At 40.8% G+C, this 18562-nt stretch overlaps 2 protein-coding genes across 2 annotated transcripts in view; one reads left to right on the top strand and one right to left on the bottom strand.

Moving 5' to 3' along the window:
* The window catches only part of LOC115776948 (NLR family CARD domain-containing protein 3-like), a 507515-nt gene that overhangs the window by 162367 nt on the left and 326586 nt on the right, over positions 1 to 18562 (bottom strand). The window lies entirely within an intron of this gene.
* The window catches only part of LOC115776947 (NLR family CARD domain-containing protein 3-like), a 39306-nt gene continuing 36207 nt past the window's right edge, over positions 15464 to 18562 (top strand). The window contains exon 1 of the mRNA XM_030724745.1: positions 15464 to 15741. The gene's annotated coding sequence lies outside the window, so the exon portion shown is untranslated. The remainder of the gene's footprint in view (positions 15742 to 18562) is intronic.

Here is an 18562-nt window from a genome sequence, read left to right as displayed (position 1 = left end):
CCGAAAAGCCAATTCATTTGCCTGAATAAAAAAATAAAATAAAATAAAAAATAATAAATGAAGCAATTACAATAGGGCCTTCGCACATTTCGTGCTCGGGCCCTAAAAAACAAAACAAGTTGAGCTTCCTAAGCGGGGGTCTGGTGATTAGACCCTGTTGAGCCTCTTGGTGAAAGCTCGAAAGGTAAAGACCTCCCGAATCAGTTGGGGAGGGCCCTTACAGGTGGCAGCAGCCCCGATGAAAACAGACCCCCAGCAAACCCTTTATAATCCTGTCTACCTTAAATCAGCCCCCTGTGTACTTATCTCTGAGAGGAATGTCCAATGAGGGAAAGTGCCAGAACCTTCAGGTCTCATGACGTAAGTGGTGATGTTCTTCTGAATGCCCGGAGCCTCTCTTTATAGTTGTCTCCTTTTGCAGAGCTGGAGGCGCTTTTCTGTGGTCTCCCCTCCTTCCTGCTCCAGGTCAACCGCTCGATCTGCTCCTTCAGAGAATCTGGAGATCTGAAGACTTTTACTTTGTAGCCTCTTTTGGCCAGGTCCTCAGTAGCCTCCTCTATAGTGTCGTAGATCCTGGACCCTTATTTGTGTCTTACTCGCAGCCTCGCGGGGAAGAGGGTCTGGAATGGGACCCCGTTCTGTTTCAGGACCTTCCGAACCTCCGTATACTCTCTGCGCTTTCTGGGGATGGCTGGTGGGTAGTCATGGTCCAGATTTATCCGTTTTTCATGCCAGACAAATCCCTTATGTTGCCAGGCCTTGCAAAGTACTGACTCTTTGTATTTAAAACTGAGAGTCCTTTTCGGCCCCCTCAGGAACATCATAAATCCTGATGTTCTCCCTCCTTGATCGGCTCTCCAGGTCTATCAGCTTATCCTTCAGCTTCATGTGTAGTTTTAACATCTCTGTTACCACCTCCTCGTGTTTTGGGTTCTCTCCTCCGTCTTCTCCAGCCGTTCCTCTACTTCGTTAATCCTTGCGTTCGCTCTCCTAATTTCTTCTTTAATAGTCAAAAGTTGTTCCTTATTTTCCTGGCGGAACCCTCAGTTCTTCAAGCAACACTTCCAGGCTAGCCATTCCGTCCTTAGTTGTCGCTAGCTTATCACTGCGATAAGCGGGCCGTAACTTCTCTGTCCGTGTTACTTTTTTCCCTTTAGTTTTTAGATTGTTGCATTGTCGTTGGGGCCTCATGGCCATCTCACTCCCTCTAATTGCTTTTCGTTATACAATATTACTCAGCTGAATGGGAGTAATCCTGTAATTTCTCCGGTTCTCTCGGGAACCTCTTTACCGAGCTGCCATCTTTACGGTGTTCCGACCGGAAACCAAATAATTACTTTTTGTAGTGACAAACATTTATATCACTGTATTATTTATGATACACCAGTTTCCTGGTATATCATGGTATTATTATTTCTGCATATATGGGTCTTTATGTTGGTTTACAGTGGCTCCTTCTTCAGTCAGGTGTACATAGAATAAAAATAATTTTATTGTCATAAAAATAAATTATAAAATCCAACCATAGAACAAATTATCAAAACATTTCTGTTTAATTCTTTGCTTTGAAGCCCAAATTCCTGTAAGCTTTGTTAGCACAGAGTAAACAGAGCCAAACTACAAACAGTTTAAATATTTGTCACAGGGAGTCGGTCCTTAACAGGCTGCCTGCTCTGCTGTTTGCTTGTGATGCCGCTTTTTGTCGTATATTTGGCTCGTTTACGTTAATGTTTCCACAGCAGAGCTGGAAGTGGGCCTTTAAAACCATTTACATTGTTTGTCTTGACTCACCTGGTTTCCTGTTGCTGTGTGTGGGCGGAGCTTCCTGGGTGGTGTAACCTCTTCCTACCATATATAGGTCCATGTTACATTTGCCATTATGGCTGCTGGAGTTCTGGCTGCAAGTGTCCCTAAAGAACACAATCAGCTTAAATTCAAACTGATGACTCCTTCTAGAAGTGAGTCCTGTTACTTTGCAGCCATATTGAAACACACTGGAGCACTTAGTTATTTTGAAGCATTATCTAAATTAACTTTCATTTCAAAGATCAACGGGACATAAAAACTTCATGCACAGAATATTCAGTCAGATCTGATAAAATCAGCTAAAAGTTTTCTTGTACACAAATCAGATTTTAACAGCTTCTCCCCTGGTAGTTATACTTCCTCCATCTTTCTATCTAATATTTAGTCAGAGGTTTCAGTTCAGAGTTGAGCTCCATGTCTCTCTCTCATAATGTCTCTGCTGCTACCAGGACCTAACCTAGCAGTGACCGAGGATCCCACAGTCTGCCCTGCAGCAGTCCAACAGAGTTCATCACTGTAGACCGCAGGGTAATTTTTGATCTTAAATTTGGAGCTGATTACAAAAAAATTAATGCAAGGGTACAGCAAACTGCTACCAGGGGGCGCCCCGACTTGCTCACCTGACCTTCTGGTCAAGACCCTGGGCCCTATCGGGTTCTCAGACCATTAAGCCCCCTGATGTTTCTTCCTGAGTGAGCTGAGTGCGGCGACCCGCTCACCAGGAACTGTGATTCTGCTCACTGAATAGAATATTTAAGCCCTGGGCAGAGCCTCTCTCCCCTTTATTCCCAAAGTGGAGCAGAGAGAGCAGCTCTTCTCCTCTCTAGAGCTGGGGCTGAAGTTACCCCTTTCAAGCTCTCACCCTCAAGTATCACAGGACCACAAGAAACCAGCAGGAATAACTCAACACAACAAAAAAAGCCTTTTAGAGAGTTAATTCCTCTCCTATTTATTCAAGAAATAGGTAACAAGCTTACAATAAAACGCACTTACTATGAAGAAGGCTTGACAGTCGCTGGTACAATGTTCCAAAAAATGAAAACAGGAACTTCTGCTCTAACTAATACCCTACTTTCTTACTGACTCAACAAAGCCTCCAAAAGCCACCTCTTCTTCTTCTTCTTCTTCTTCTTCTTCTTCTTCTTCTTCTTCTTCTTCTTCTTCAGCTCTGCAAAGACTCTCTTTATAGGGAGGCGTCTTCCTCTTTTACGTCAGCACATACACAAAGGTTTACATGGGATATTTGTATATAAGATGTAGATAAAAGAATTATATATTTTTTTCACATCACATATAGATCAAATAATGATTACAATGATAAAAATGAAGAGAAAAATAAAAACAATAAAACAAAAGAATAAAGCAATACATCGGCACAGTATGAGTCTCCTCTCTTTTTCCTACTCAGCAACTTTCTGCCTCTTGCTACCTCTGACTTCCTGTGCACTTTGGCTTCACACACACACACACAGAAGGTGCAGTAGCAGCTGCACACTTATGTCTCCCCCTCATCTCTGTCCCTTTCCTACTTCTTAACAGTTTTGCATCCTTTAAAACAATGGGTTATGCACGTAGATACTTCATAGAAAAACAGATTCAAGTATATCATAAGTATATCATAAGTATAGTATATGTAGATAAGAGAATTGTTTTTTTCCTGTAAAATATAATGATTACTATTATAAATCAAACTTAAAAAATCACAAAGAATTACTTAAGATTGACATGATATCAGAAAAACATTCAGAGAAATAACACCATATCTACACTCCATTACTGCTCATGAATCAGTTCTTTTTATTTGCTTTGCAAGATGTGGATGTCTGTTATTATGCTTTTAGGTATCTGTTTTTTGACATACAAAACCTCCAACAATCACTGTAAACTGAACCACAACACTGCAAACTACCCAGTTTAGCTGCACTTACTGTCCACTATAAACTTTGAATCACATGAATTATCATTTCTTTTGCTTTCAGAAAACTTTCTAGAAGATGAAACATCATGTACAGATCCAATATCTGACTAAAACTCTAAAATGAATGATAACGTTACCTGTAAGCTTTAAATTAGTAGTTTATCAAAGGACACTTGCTGAGCAGTCTTTACCTTAGAGAGAGTCTCATCTTCCTCTCATGTCCTCTCTTTGTTCCACCGTTCTCCAGCTCACAGAGTCAAAGTGGGACGTGTTTGAAGGCTGCAGGAGAAAGTCTGTATGAAATGAGCCGTATGAAAAATGAACAGACACAGCTGTGTCCAAAATCACTCACTGCTCACTAGGGCTGCAACTAAAGATTATTTTGGTAGTCAAATAATCTGTCATTTTTGTTATCGATTAGTCAACAATTATTTCAATCTTAACTCACCTGTTCAAGTCTGCCGACCTGTTAACATCACCGTGTTCTCTTCTCACAATTAAAATAATGACCCATAAAAATACGAGTTTGAAACTAATCAAATGTATTTTAAACATTAATGTGACCATCACAATAAATATCAAATAAAAAAATGCATATTTTTATTTTTAAATTAAAATATAAAATATAATCTGCAAATAAATAAAAATGGCCTCTGTCCAAAAGTTCAAATAAGGCTACAAATTAAATCAAAAGTTTTTTTCCATCCACAACAGATGAAAAGTTTACAGACGATTCAGTTCATACAGAGGTTTACTATTCAGAATGAACGCTGATATCAATATGAGGGAAAAAAAAATAATAGTAGCCAGCGTAGCTGCTCTTATTGTCCTTCACTCATTAGCTAATATAACTGAAATGGTGGTGCTTAGCAAACATTATCCATTAGAGCTTGTTTCCAACAGGTAAACTAACAAACATTACTGTACAAACATTAACAGGTATCTACGACGCACTAAAGTACCCATCCAGAGTTGACGTCACAGCTCCAGAGTGCTGGCATTTTAAACGCTCAGCACTGCAGTGATGCTGCTGGAAGGAAAGCTCTGCTCTGCATTCAGCTTTATTTTAGTTTCTGTCAAATGCTCCCACACCTTTGACAGTCTGTCTCCATTTTCTTTCATTTTCACGCTTAAGCGGAACAAAATAGATGGATGGGTTTAAAAGTACGACGCTTCGACGATAAAATTCTACGTCGACAAATTATTGTAGTCGATGTCATCGATTACGTCGATGAATCGTTGCAGCCCTACTGCTCAATTATAGTGAGTCCCACAGTTTGTTGTGGTCTATGAATGTACTCTGTATAGTATGGTGGTGGTATATAATATGTCATTAGAAGTATTGTAGTATGACTGTGATATTCTCCTATAAAAGCATTATAGTATTACACTGATGTTTGTGTACATTTACAGTTGTGGTAATGCAATAGTACAATATTATTGCAGTATTACATTAGTGTTATTATAGTGTGACATTATTGTTGTAGCACTACGTTGTCAGCAGTTTAGGAGAACAGTGATATTGCACTATTACAGTGGTTGTACTTTAGTTTGACATTAAGATTATTGTAGTATTAAATGAGTATTATTGCAGTATTACGGTGGTATTATTGCAGTGTTACAGTTGTAGTGGTAGTACTTCATTAAGGTTATTCTAGTATTAAATGAGTATTATTGCAGTGTTACAGTGGTAGTATTTTAGTATGACATTAAAGTTATCATAGTATTAAATGAGTATTATTGTAGTATTCTGGTGGTAGTATTGTAGTTCTTGTATCCAGTAAGCTGAGTGTTGTAATGTAAACAGTAAAATGTAATTGGACGTTGGCAGAGATGCTCTTTATTCCAGGCGACGTCCAGGATAAAAATGTTGAAGGATTCCTGGACTTACACTGTCTTTGTGTCTTTGTGTAGAAGCAGAGCCACACAGATGGATCCAGTTCTCAGCCCTGTCATCACTGTGGTGGTGGGAAAGCGTTTCTCTGTGACCTTTGTGGGAAAACTTTCAGTCAGCAAAGAAGCCTAAAAACACATCAGCGTAGACACACTGGACACAAACTGAAGTACTGCAAAGAATGTGGGAGGAGCTTCCTCACAACAGGTGAATTAAAACGCCATGAACTCATCCACAGTGGGGTTAAAAAGCACCTCTGTGACCAGTGTGGGTCATCCTTCACCACTGCAGGTCACCTTAAAGTGCATAAACGAGTCCACACAGGAGAGAAACCATACAAGTGCAGACACTGTGACAAAAGCTTCTCACGATCAGATACTCGTAACCTTCATGAAAGTACACACACTGAACACACTGAAGGGAACTACAGCTGTGACCAGTGTGACAAGAGCTTCAGGAATCTCACTTCATACTCCCAACACAAACGATCCCACGCTGCAAAGAAACTGTTTCACTGTTACCAATGTGCAAAATCATTCTCTTCATTATCTGCTCTGTGCAAACATCAGCGTGATCATGCAGGCCTGAAATCATTCCCATCATTGGATCACAATGAATCTGCAGACACACAAAGATCCTCTTCTGTCAAACTTACAAACCTTGAGATCCGGCTCCACAGAATTCCGATGGAATCTCCTGTAAAGATCTGATGAGGGAGCTGTGAAAGAAAATGTTACCATAGTTACATTTTTTCTAGAAATTAGTAGCATGCAGTTATTTGTATTTAGTTTTAGTATTTGTATTATAAAGTTGTGTTCAGGTGAGATTGCAGCAGTATTATAAGTTTGCCATCCAGTGGGCTGGATTGGACTAAGTGAATATTTTGGTGGGCCTCAGGCCTTATGTTTGACAACCCTGAATTTAACACATCTAAGACAAAAGATCCATAAGATTGAAATGTTTGAGGAAACCTTCTTCCTGGATTTAAAGTGTTTTAGCTGTTAGAGTTCATGTTAGTGATGAGCTTTTCTCCAGCAGTCAGATTAAAAATCAGTTCCTATCTTACATGTTAGTGTGTACGAGGGATGGCACGATACTTTTTTGTATTATTTTAAAAATTGTTCTTAAATGCCTGGATCAATTTTACATAAGTCAACAGTCTCTCACAACAAAATCGAAATCTTTTAGTTGTCCCACATACAAGACTAAGGACCGGGGGGGCAGAGCTTTTCAGGCAGTGGTGCCAAAGCTGTGGAACTGTTTACACTCCAGCTCCGTTTAGCTGACTCTGTGGCATCTTTTAAAAAACAGTTGAAAACTTTTCTGTTTAACCAGACTTTCTGTTGACTTTTTTTTTTATTCTTTTTCTTTTAATATGGTAATGTTATGTTTTAGCATGGTGTTTTATCTGTTTTTTTTTTTTATTGTGTTTTAATTATTGTACAGCACTTTGTGACTTTTTGTCTGTGTAAAGCGCTATATAAATAAACTTTACTTACTTACTTAAAACAATCACTCTGTCACCTGAATCCTGTTGCTCCTGTGTGAGAAGGTGATGCATTGGCTTATGGTATGTTGCAAATTTCATTAGGGCTGCAACTATTGATTATTTTAGTAATCGAGTATTCTATCGATTATTCCATCGATTACCCGAGTAACTGGATAAGAAATACTTTTTTCGTATTAACAGTTCATCTGCATATTTTAACTACCGTACTGCAGTTTTTCCCTGTGTGAAACAAACAGGGTGGATGGAGCAGCTACAAAGTTCTCTTTTCTTCACTTCCTGATCAGGTGGTTGATGAAGGACCTCCAGCTGTTTCCCAGTAAAGGTTTAATGGAGGTTACAGGGAGAAAAGCTTCTTTTGGACGCTAGAAAAACATTTCATCCACTCCATCTGAGCTCACCGGCTCCGTCTCTAAATTTCCCAATCCAAATTTATTTATAAAGCACATTTAAAACAACAAGGTTGACCAAAGTGATGGACATGAAAACAAGATAGCACAATAAAATAAATATGACGCGCACACAGCATTAAATAAGAAATCACAAAAATGTAAAACGACCCAATTAACCCAATTATTAAATGCAGGGCTGTAAAGTGCAACAGCACACTGTGTTGTCAGTAAGGCACACGTGAGAGGTATAACTTTTATTTATTTATTTCTGCTCATTATTATTTTTGTTGATTTTGTTGACACAACACTATTCTTCCAAGAAACATTTGAAAAAGAAGAAAGTAAAAAATCGAATAGCATTTCTTTATGCTTTGCTCAGTATTTACAGATCTGTCAGGTTTCCAATATGCACCCCCCCCCCAATAGTAAACTCACTCCTACGTCCTTGCTTTGAACTCAGAGCTTCAGTGCTCAGATTCAATGATACGCTGTGTTACTGAAACATTTTCCTGCATTTGAGCTCAAATCTGGAGGAAGCTTCAGTGTGAGTCTGTGTTCTAATGACACACTGGGAGTGTCGCACAGCCTCTGATGTCTTTGTAATCCACTCACTCTTTGCCTGTTTGTGAGCACATTTTTTTAACACTGCAGCTGAGCAGCTGCAGAGGCAGCTGGCAGGACTGAATGATGCTCTGTGTCTGTGCTGAAGTACAGACGCAGGCTTTAAGCAGCCGTGAGCCGCTGATCAGAGTGACAGAGTTACTGAGTGACTCCCAGTCTGTTTACCTCCAAGTGAAACCTGTAAGTAGCTCTTCTCTCGTGTCCTCGTTGGTTCTGCTCTTGGCTCCGTTAGTGACTGGTGGCCTATCAGCCTTCACATCTGTGTGATTCAGCTGTTACAGATGTGTGTTTTAGAGCAAAGATCCAGAGCTGCTGAGGCTGCAGTAAATGATGCCCTGATGATGTCACTGTGCTCAGTGAAGTCAGTGCTGAAGATGAGTGTTTCAAAGTAAAACCCCTAGATTATTTGGTGGGCTTTTATTGTGAAACATTAGCAGGAAGTGTATTTTTGAACCCAAACCAAGTGTAAATGTGTGTGTTGGTGTTGACATGAGAAGCGAGCTCACAGTCAGTGTTTGTGTTCCTCGGAAATGCTCACTTTGTTTGTACATCAGTTCTTTTCAGTGATAACGCTGTTAAACGGCTTTCATTGAACATATGAATCTCTAAGTTTGGTTTCCAAACCTGACCTGTCCCTCTGATGGACTCAGTTCTTTTCCTGTCCATCCTTGTCACTCGCAATGAAGATCTTAACCTCTTGACCTCTGCCTGCAGTCTTTCTGTCAGTGTCTCCGTCTCCAAACCATCCATCATAGCAGCTCTCCTTCTGTCACAGATCACCCGCTCCACTCTCTTCTTCACCTCTCTTGGACGCTGCCATCCACCATGGAAGGCTGACCCCGTCTCCCTAAACCAGGGGTATTCAACTGGCGGCCCAAGGGCCAGAACCGGCCCATCCGTCATTTTGGACCGGCCCACTGTCCATTTACTTCTATTAAATAAAAATTTTAAAAGAAGCTGTGACTAAACTGCAGAGGTGGGAAGTAACGAAGTACAAATACTTCGTTACTGTACTTAAGTAGATTTTTCAGGTATCTGTACTTTACTTAAGTATTTATTTTTCTGACTACTTTTTACTTTTACTCCCTACATTTTTACGCAAGTATCTGTACTTTCTACTTCTTACATTTTCAAACAGACTCGTTACTTTTTAACACGTCAGAGAGAAGTTTTTATTTCCGGTCAGTGCGCCGTCAAACATCAAACGATCTGAGCCTAAACGGAGGAATAATAACACATAAGAGACAATCGTACTGGCGTATCCTCCATCATCGGGGCTTATCTCGTACAAAGGGATTAAATACGCAAACCCATATACTTAATGTATCATTTATAGCGCTATAATCAGGGGTTACAGCGGGCCGGACCGAGTCCGTAAGTTGCGCTGCGGCACATAAACAGCTTAGCTAGCGCTACTGAAGAGGAGCGAGCATGAAGGGAGTAACGTGTGGCAGGTAAATGCAACATTTCTAAATGCTCAACAAATATCAGCAAACACACAAAGTGTGTGCAGTTTGTCACACAGTGTGTCTACTAGCTAAAAGAAGCAAAGAGAGAGAAGTTCACTCAGAGATGGAGAAAGAGGACAGGAGAGGAAGAAGAGAGGTTAGAATTAAAGGTAAGGACTGGAAAATAAACTGAAGTATGCTGACGTTGTGTAATTCAAAGATTCTATGAAAATACTGCAGTTTAGGTCAGCTTGTTGTACTGTATTTACAGTAAAGCTCTGTGTTGGACTGGAGCACAGTGTTTGTGTTGATGGTCAGAGTTACAGGTTACATCAGTGCAGCAGAGATGAGTTTGAATCAAAGCTGCTGATGCTGAGATTCATTCACTGAATCCAACATTTCTACAGCCTGTATGCTGTCAGTGTAGGGGATGGAGATCAGCTCAGATAGGTGTGAAATACTGGGTTACATCTTTGTGACTTCAGTTCATCCACACAGAGCAGTAAACCTCAGAGCAGCAGCAGCAGGTCAGCTGATCACAGCCTGCACACCAACATCATTTACTGCAGCTCACAATAGAAAGCTGTGATTCTTCTCCCCATGCAGAGCCACTACAGCTGATCTTAGGGTTCCTCCACCTTCTGAATCCCACTGTAACCCCTGAGTATCCTCATGTTGGTGTTTAGGTGGAGGCACAGTCACCCTCTACTATGGAGGACACAGAGAACAGAGCTGGGTTTAAATTCCCTTTCACAGTTTGTGTCCTACATAACAGATTCAAGCTGAGTGCATTCATTAGGATTAAAATTTAGATTGGAATAACGTTTGTATTCTCATGTAATATTATTTTATATTATTACAATAATATATAATGAGGTTCGGTTAGTTTTACACAAAAATAGCTTGTAGAAACATCCTCCAAAGAACTACTTTTACTTTCTTACTTTGAGTACATTTCAGAGCCTGTACTTTTTTACTTTTACTTAAGTAGAGAAGTTGAACCAGTACTTCGACTTTTACTAAAGTATTTTTTAACATAAGTACTTGTACTTCTACTTAAGTACAGAATGTCAGTACTTTTGCCACCTCTGCTAAACTGCAAGCATGGCATGTAGTTCACACTCCTTACAGGTGGTGGCGGTAACGCACCATAGATTACCAACTGCCATTAAACTCGAAGAAAAAGAAGAAGAAGAATGGCATTTTATCAGTGTTGCCAACGTGGCAGCTTTGTCGCTAGAGCTAGCGGCTTTTCAGACCCCCCTACGGAGTTTTTTCCTAAAAGCAACTAGTGACAAATTTAGTGAGGTTTCTCGGTGATGTCGGCGACTTTTTGAGAGTTTTTTGTTAACCTGAAATCCTCCGCTATCGCCGTGTTTTGTGTACATACAGCCTTCGTACTGCATCCGTTCAGACTCTTTGGCTTTGCCTGGACCCCCAAGAGTACCAAACTGTTGGTACGTACCGTAAGTCACGTGACCTTAATAGCGGAATTGAGTCTGATCGTGTCCTTCGTGATGCAGCCGGCGGATACGACGCCGCATTGAGCGGGTGAGAGCGTTGCTGTGATACATCAGCATATATGTGTATGTATTTAGAAATCCTGCTGAAGGATGAAGTTTGTTCATTCAGTCTGTTTACATGTTTGTTCTCTTCCACAGGAGGAAGCACTTTGGTGAAGTCTACCTCACTGCAGACTGGCTTTGTAAAGAATCAGTCAGAAAACGAAAATACTAGATGGCGCAGGAGCTTCCGTGATGTCAGTTTTCATTCAATATATTCAGACTTTCATTCCATATATTCAGACTTTCATTCCATATATTCATGTTTCATTCAGTATATTCAGACTCTTATTTTAATATATATATATAATAATTTCCTAATTATTATATTATTATATAATATATATATATATATATATATATACTTTTTCTTAGTAATGTAAATTATTATATATTTATATTTATAATAACTGCGGCTGCTGTTACACCCAAATTTCCCCTCTGTGGGACAATAAAGGCTGTTTCTTCTTCTTCTTTGCATATTTATAACATACCCTTGTTAACACAGGTTATTGTAGATGAGCGAGATGCTTTTCCACGTAGTTAAGAGCCTCTTTGGGATCGGTGAAAGCTTTTCTCACATCAGCATGAGTCACCAGCAGTTTTGCAGGTATACCAGGCCATATCTTACCACGCAGTAATTCCCTCACCGCTGCAAATGTGGCTCTGCGTTTAGCAATGGAGGAAGGGAAGTCCAGAAAGATGTTTATTTTAAACCCTTTATACATCAAGTCTCTGTTTTGTGTGGCCTTCTGCAATATTTCCTCACGGACATGGAAGTAATGGAGTCTCAAGATAATGGGTCTCGGAGGATCACCTTGTTTTGGGTGCTGGCGATTCAGTCTATGTGCTCCATCAATAAGTGGCTTGTCTTGAAGGGACAGCACTTCGACCAGGAACTGTGAGATAAACTCGGACATCCTGGGTCCCTCTGTGCCTTCTGGAATGCCCGATATTCTGATGTTTCTCCTGGAGCGAGCCTTGAGGTCTTCACATTTTTCATCCAGCTTTTTTAAGTCAGAAGACAAACGTTCCACCGTAGCTTCAAGAGCAACGATGGTGTCGGAATGGCTTGAGGAGCAATTCTGTAACTTCGTCGGGATATTATCATGTCCGGTCAGATCAGTTTTTCTATCAGAGATTGAAGCCTGGATACTCTGGTTTAAGGATAAGATCTCGCCTCTTATGGTGGTAGAAATCTCCGATATGCGTGTCCAGTGTGGCACATAGCTCAGACTTGATAGAGCCTACCTCAGTTTTTCAGGCTTAACCATCATTGAAAATGCTCCAAAGACATCATCACAGGTGTCAATGTGCAAGAAAGTGAGTTTGATAGACTCTTTTGAGCATTTTTACAGATTTTGAAGATAATGTTTGACGAGCTATCTCGAGGCACGTCTTCACTCGTTCATGGCTCCGCCCCGCGGCGGTGGAGTGCAGCTTTGAGGGGCAGCTGGACAGAGTAAATGCTCCACCTTCAGCTGGGGGACTGAGAGGACAGTAAAGCTCCCTGTGAGCTCACAGACAGCAGCAGCTCATTTTCTTTGACTGGCTGCAGTGAAAACATGTCTGACTGCTTCCAGTCTGATGCTGAGGGCTTTCCTCTGAAGCAAGGTCAAAGATCCAGACTCTCTTTGTGTTAGCTGGTTCATCTAAACCTAAACCTGCAGTCATGTTGATGAGGACGCTCTCTGTTAGCCTCCCTGCTTCAGTGCACTCACATTAGAGGAGTGTGAAAATACAGTGGAGGGAATACCTGTTGATCCTCTTGTAACACCATCAGGTCCATTGAACTGATTCACACTGGGACAGAGTGGAGAGGGGCAGTTTGATTATTGTAGAAATCAGCAGGAACCTGATATTGTTTAGTATCATCACACATTATTTTAGCTGCTTCACAGACTCATTTTTAATTGCTGCATTTCTGAAACATGAGCAGAGCTCTTCCTCTTCTCCCCAGTTTCTATGTGAAGCTGCTGTATTAGACAACCTGCTGTTCATAAACTCCACCTTTTACTGAGGGGTGGCTGTAGCTCTGGAGGTAGAGCAGGTCACCTACTGATCGGAGGGTTGGTGGTTTGATTCCTGGCTGCATGCCAAAGTATCCTTGGCTAAGATCCTGAACCCCAGCTGCTCTCTGTCAAAGTGTGAATGTGTGAGTGATTGTTGTATAAAGCAGAAGCAGCTCAGCTAGAGTAGAAGAGTGCTATATAATTCACCATTCTAACTCACTGAGGGCCTCCACTGAACAGCAATCAGGGTCAAAAAGGTCACAGCTGGTTATTATATACAGATGAAAACTAAGTATGCTCTGACCTCTGACCTGGAGCTCCAACACTGACCTCTGACTCTCAGCTCCACTTGTTTCTTCATCAGGATTGCTTCATCCTGCTGTAGACGGTGCAGGTGTAGGTGTGGTTGTCCCTCTCTGTGGGGTGTCTCAGGGTCAGACTGAGGTCTCCAGGTCTCAGCAGGTCTTCACTGATCTTTGTTCGGTCTCTGTAGTCCTGGTCCTGTTTGTGAGGCTGCTCAGAGCTGCTCTGATACACGTGGACCTTCCTGTCTGAACTGTCGTCCACTCCACTTTAGCACCTTCAGGCAGGTGAAGTGTGGTTCTGCAGGGCAGCTGGACAGACTCCGCCCCTGAATCCTCCTCCACCTGTGGGACTGAGAGGACAGCAAAGCACAACATGAGCTGCACAGACAGAAACAGCAGCACTGAGCACATTTTATGTGGATGAAGTGAAATATGTGACCTACCAGTGATGACATCACTGGTAGCCAATAACAGCGCTTAAAACATGTTGATTCATGTTATTGGCCTCAGAATCAGACCTCAGACTCATTTTGCTGGGTCACATATTTGCAGTGAAACACACCTGGTTCTAATTTAGTTCAGCATCAGCTGAAGGTCTGCATCACTGCATCAGAGCATTACTGAAACTTCTTAATGCTGACTTTGGCTCCATGGCTACAGGTACAGGTGTTCCAAATCCTCCTCCATCCATGGAGGGCTGTTCAGCCACCAAGCATCTGTTTAAGAGTGAAAGCTGCACTGCTGAACCATCACTGAGAAAGACTGATGATGTCATAGTTCACAGAGAGGTCATACTAACACCTGCCCGTCTGTGCCAAAGTACTCAAACCACCTGTGTGCTCCTTCAGCAGGTGTGACACGCACTCTGAGCAGTACACAGTAACAACAACACCATCACACCCACAGCATCTGAGGGGTGACATATGATAAAAGTACCATCACATCTGCTGCATTACAGTAACAAACATGATGTGTTAACAGGAAGTGTCTGCTAGAAACATCTGAAGATCATCCACAATAATAGGAGCAGTGAATGTTTACATACCTGCAGCCACCTGAGGGCTGACTGTGAGTTAGCAACATTAATGATAATCAGCTGACTCGATGTTTGAATTTAAATCTTTGAGACTCTAAAGATTTGAGTTGTTGGATAGTCAGAGGGACCGTTTACCTGGACTCACCTGTGCTCATTCCTCATGTTTAATGAGCATCATTTGTCACATTTTAGTGTTTCTGATCTCATAAAGTTACGAGTCCTCTTTAAACCCAGTTCTTGTGGCCCACCTGCACCACCTCCAAGGCCCAGCAGGGGCCGCGGGCCACCCTTTGGGCGTCCCTGGTCTGTAGTATTAATGTGATGAAGCTGAGCTGACTCTGAGGAAGAAGCTGTGCTCTCTTCACAGCTTTGGGATGAACAGAAGTGGCTGTAAAAGTGCAGAGCTGCTGCAGCTGTTCATGGAGGTCTTTCAGAGAGCGAGGCTCTCCTGGAGCTCCTCCTCAGCAGAAGCTCAGAGGTGCTTCTCCTCCTGGAAACAATGAAGACCTGAACAATGATCAGAGTCACAGACTGATGGGCTGAAGTCTGAGAACAGGAAGTCTTCATGCTCTGATTCAGTGTTACAGCCACAGATATCAGAGATGCTCACAGTGAGCTCGTTATATTCACTGACTGACAGATCAGTCACCTTCCACATCAGCATCACAGAGCACAGTGTTACCTGTACAGGTGTTTTTCACAGCATCAGCAGCTACAGATGCTTTATCAGCCATGCTAGCGCCTCCTCCCGGTTAGAAAGAAGCTGTTTCCAGCTCACAGAGTGGATCCATGTTCACAGAGACGCTGTTTGTGGACCGAGCCGCAGCTGTCCCAGCATGCACTGCGCGTCCTGGATGGATTCAAGCCTCTACAAGGAGGAAGAAAACTACAAGTCCCAGCTTCCTCATTCCTGTCAGCTGGTTTCCTGTAAACGGAGGGAGGAGCAGTGAAAGTGAAAGTGAGTCTGTTAGTCGGTGTTGGAAACTTAGCGCCTTTCTCCGTAGAGTTTGTAGAGTTTGTAGAGTTTTGTGGAGTTTGTAGAGTTTTGTGGAGTTTTCCCGGAAAGCCGTCCCCGTGTTGTGTGTCCACGCAGCTCTCCGCAGGTCCGGCACCGAGGGGGACCCCCTTTAGACCGCAGAGAGCCCACAGCGAGTCTGTGACAGAAAGGTTGCAGCAGGCCGTTAGCTGAGCCTCCACTTTCCTTCAGAGAGCAGGAGGAGGAAAGAGGAGCTGAGGCGGGGTGAGTGTAACACAACATTGTTGTTGTTGTCCTGTCTCTGAGTGTGTGACTGTAGAGGAAGAAGAAGAGTCCCAGCTCAGCAGTGTGAGTCTCTTCTTTGACTTTTACAGCTGCTGCTGCTTCCTTCTATAACAGTGTAGGCTCAGGGTAGCATCACTCTTTTATTTGCTGTGTCCAAATTCAGGGCCCGCATCCTTCTTTTTTTTTCCCCAGAAACTTTATTTATGCTTTGGTTACAAACGCAAATAAAATGAGGTAGAAACAAACATCAGCACGAACATAAAAACAACAAAATACAAAACATGGCAAGTAAAAAAAAAAATACAGCAAAGGCATTTTATGATTATTATCAGTCAGCATTAATCAAGGATAAATTTTTAAGATGCAGCAATGTGAGCTCTGCTTTCTTATTAGTGGTTAACTTTAAAGTGTTTACATATGAATGGAAGTCTACTAAGAAAACATAAAAGTTTGGGAGGGATCTGGAGGACCTGCCTTATGTATATGAAATTTCCCTCAGATGAACATTAAATTAATAATGAAGCTCAAAATTTTATCTCTACATTCAAACTATAACACCCTTAGGAGTGATTTGGATAGTGTGTTTAGTTTTATCTTTAACAAATTCCTCCATGTCCCTCCAAAACCGAGAAGCAAGAGAGCAGTTACAAAATAAATGTATTATAGTTTCTGACTTAACTTGACAGAAGGTCCAGTTTTCATCCAGATCCCTGAACAATGATAGCTTTTTGTTACAAGGGTAAATGTTGTGCAAAGTTTTGAAGCTAAGCTCTCTTATTAGACACAATATTGAAAGTGAACCATCCATGCTTTCCTCCAATTTGCAATAACAAATTGTGTATTCCAGAAAAACGTTCCTTTGGGTGTCACCATACTCGAGCTACACAAAACCTTCCTTACATGCTGATTTGAGCATTTCTTGTCCCTTAAATCAATTCCTCCAACTTTTAGAAGAGGTAACTGCAGACTCAACCTTTGATATGCAATATGTGCTTTCATTAACTCTACTATTCCTGAAGGAATGGCTTTCACTACTGTGGCAAACTCTTTATATTTCACTGCAAAACACTTAGTTTTCAGAAAACTGTCATAGCTATAAAGGTTACCATTATCATCAAGTAATTCTGCAACAAAGATAATGCCGCTATCAATCCAACTCTTTTTATATAAGCTTTTGTTGCTGGTAGTGATATTGCCATTATTCCACAATATTTCTTTGTGTGGGGAAAAATTGTGTGTATGACACAATTTCCATGAAAGTAAAGCTTGTTGGTAAAACTTTGAAAGTTTTACTGGTAACTTAGAAACAATAAAGTTAGCAAAAACCTTAAACCACCTACCATTTTAAATATATTGTGTGGACTAAACTTCCATAAAGATTCTGGTAACTCGAAACATTTTTTAATCCATTTGATTTTGAAGGTGTTGTTTAGGTGGAAGAAATTTAAAAGTTCTAACCCACCCTTTGCTTTTTCCATATAAAGTATATTCTTTTTAAATGATGATATTTATTCTTCCAAACAAAGTTCACAAATAAACACTTAATTTCTTTGCATAGACCGTCATTAATGTAAAGGGAAAGGGCAGGATAGACGAACCTCGATACACCTTCAGCTTTTGATAATAACACCCTTCCAAAAATAGAACAGGGTTTCCACGGGGTAGTAAAAGGTAGTAAATTTAACTCTAGGATTCCTGTATAAACCCTGTAGAAATGTCCCTTTGCAGCCACATATTAAGGATTGATTGTGTTTTTTAATCTTTGATTGTAGATTCAGTTGTTGTCTAAGAGTTGTATCTTTTGTTATATGAATTCCTAAAAATGTAACACTTTGTTTGACCAGAATATTAAACATATGGCATTCGTCAGTATCATATAAACATAAAATTTCACTTTTGTCAACATTTAGTTTGAGCCCTGAGGCCTCTGAAAATTTCTGAATTGCATCTAAAGCACCTGGTATCTGTGATTTATCTTTAAGAAATAAGACTGTGTCATCCGCTAGTTGAGCCATTTTAACTTCTTTATTAAAAATTGTTAAGCCATGTATATACGGGTTGTGGGAAATATTCAAGAATAAGAGTTCAGCAATGATGAAAAACAAAAAGCACGACATTGGGCAACCCTGTCGTACACCCCTCAGTATCGGAAACCTTCCAGACATCCGAGGATATAAAATAATCGAGCTGTTTATGTCATTATAAAACATTTTAATGACCTTAATTAATGACTCTCCAAAACCTAAAAGTTGTAGTGTTTGCAAAATGAAGGAGTGTTCAATTGAGTCAAATGACTTATAAAAATCCAGGAAGCTCATCAGAGCATTGGAGTTTATAAAGTCTGAATAATCTATTAAATCCAACACTAGTCTAATATTAGAGCTTATGTGACGCTTAGGAAGAAATCCATTTTGGTTTTCACTTATTATCTCTCCTAAGTTGTTTTTCAATGGTTTAGCGTACACCAGAGCTAAAATTTTATAATCAGTATTTAAGAGTGAGATAGGTCTCCAATTTTCTATTTTTAAAAGGTCTTTATCAGCCTCGGGCAGCAGAGTTATTAGACCCTGTTTCATGGTTGTAGTCATTTCTTGCTTACTTAAACAATCTTTGAACATTAGTAAGAGATGGTCACTGATTAATTCCCAAAAACAGAGATAAAACTCTGCTGTAAGTCCATCACTACCAGGTGACTTACCTAAGCTCATTGAACACACAGCTTTAGTGATATCTGAAGATGAAAGCTCAGCCTCACACGCCTTTAAAGGCCTCCGATATCAGAGGTGTACACACCTTAATG

Source organism: Archocentrus centrarchus, unplaced genomic scaffold (assembly GCF_007364275.1).
Source record: "Archocentrus centrarchus isolate MPI-CPG fArcCen1 unplaced genomic scaffold, fArcCen1 scaffold_41_ctg1, whole genome shotgun sequence".
NCBI lineage: Eukaryota > Metazoa > Chordata > Actinopteri > Cichliformes > Cichlidae > Archocentrus > Archocentrus centrarchus.
Note: the sequence above shows the minus strand (reverse complement) of the source record. Positions and strands in the feature narration are given on the sequence as shown.